General features: G+C 36.5%; 1 non-coding gene across 1 annotated transcript; it reads right to left on the reverse strand.

Moving 5' to 3' along the window:
* Positions 1-798: 798 nt before the first annotated feature.
* On the reverse strand, positions 799-870 carry Trnac-gca (transfer RNA cysteine (anticodon GCA)). The gene has a single exon. It is a non-coding gene; the product is annotated as a tRNA-Cys (tRNA).
* Positions 871-1,547: the final 677 nt, after the last annotated feature.

Consider the following 1,547-nt stretch of genomic DNA (forward strand, 5'->3'; position numbering starts at 1 on the left):
AGGGTGAGAATAATTCTCTTAATTTTTTTCTTTTTTTTTTTTACAAGCCGCCATTTTGACACAGTTCGAACCAGCCAGGAATTAATCCGTTTTCACTGCACCGTGTTACAGCCTCGAAGAACCGCTAAACTCCTTCGCCTTCTGTACAGTAAAAGGTACCCTAGGACAATAACAGTTTTGTATACTGATTTCTTCACTTGTATTATTATTATTAAATAATAAAGTTAAGATACCAGAATGTCACAAAACAAGATCAAGCTTAACACAATCCACTTCTTTTCTGTAGGGATTATAATATTCCATCTGACACCGAAATTATTCATTGTAACGTTTCAACATGGACTTAGCACTGCCAAGTTCCCTAATATTTGTGTCCAATAGATCCTGATTTTGCCATTATTTGGACACCAAATGGTGGTCTGTGTAAAGTAAAAATGATGTGAAGTATTGGGTGAAAATTGTAGCCGAGTAATATAGGAGGATGAGCAGTGGGTCTTTTTAATGTAACTCTCTCTCTGCTGGCGTACATATACAGAATAATCTAGAAGTAATTATCATAATTATTAGTAAGAGTAGTGCAGTGCAAGTCATAATTTGTTTGTTAATATGCTTTACAGAAGGAGCTTCTGGCTGTTGATTTAGAACTTTACACATTCTTCATCCCAGAATGCTCTCGGAACGCAGTGACAAGTCTTTACGGTCGTGTGCCTTTCTGTAAATGCTACAGTTATCGATTACTTGCAGTAATCGCAGTTGATTTACTTCTCGAGTTTACGGATAACCGAAGGTAAAAATTGAAGGGGGCACCCGGGTTTGAACCGGGGACCTCTCGATCTGCAGTCGAATGCTCTACCACTGAGCTATACCCCCGCCTTGACTCACATTGCTACTTTATGCCATTTACTGCTGTCTTTGGGAACATACAGTTTTACACGTAATAACTACAAATGGTTGTGACTTCGTAATACTGAAAGATAGCTGTGGGCATATTTTACAATTGCAGGATGAATGTGCGATAACTATACATCTAGGAAAAAAAGTACAGAACCAGCGTTTCTTATCTATATTCTGATAGATGCATCGGGATTACAAAGTCATCGTGCAACACCATAGAGTAAATATTTACTCTATGTGTAATACGCATAATCAATTTTGTCTCTCTGTCAGAGTACGATGATCAGTTAACATTTATTATCAGGTTGCAGGGGGCGATTCTAGAAGTTGGTCAAAGGGGGGGGGAGAATGAAATATCGCTTAACAAAAGGAGAGTTGAGGTCCTCCACCGACAAATTGCTAAAAAATTGGTGTTGCTAAAAGTAGTTTTTGGTAACTGTTTTGGAGTTCAGGGTAAAAAATGTGCATTAATAAATAATAAGACGCCTATTTTAAGTTAAATGATATTGATTGGTAGATAGTGAGCTATTTGCCGATGGGATTCTTTTGTTAAAATGTCTTTGAAATATATTGCAACCTATATTGCTTCATAATTATAAAAAAATGATTGAATATGTTGCAGAAGAATTAGAAAACTACAAAGGTAATAAATG

The sequence above is a fragment of the Schistocerca serialis genome, chromosome 8 (genome assembly GCF_023864345.2).
Source record: "Schistocerca serialis cubense isolate TAMUIC-IGC-003099 chromosome 8, iqSchSeri2.2, whole genome shotgun sequence".
Classification (NCBI taxonomy): Eukaryota; Metazoa; Arthropoda; class Insecta; order Orthoptera; family Acrididae; genus Schistocerca; species Schistocerca serialis.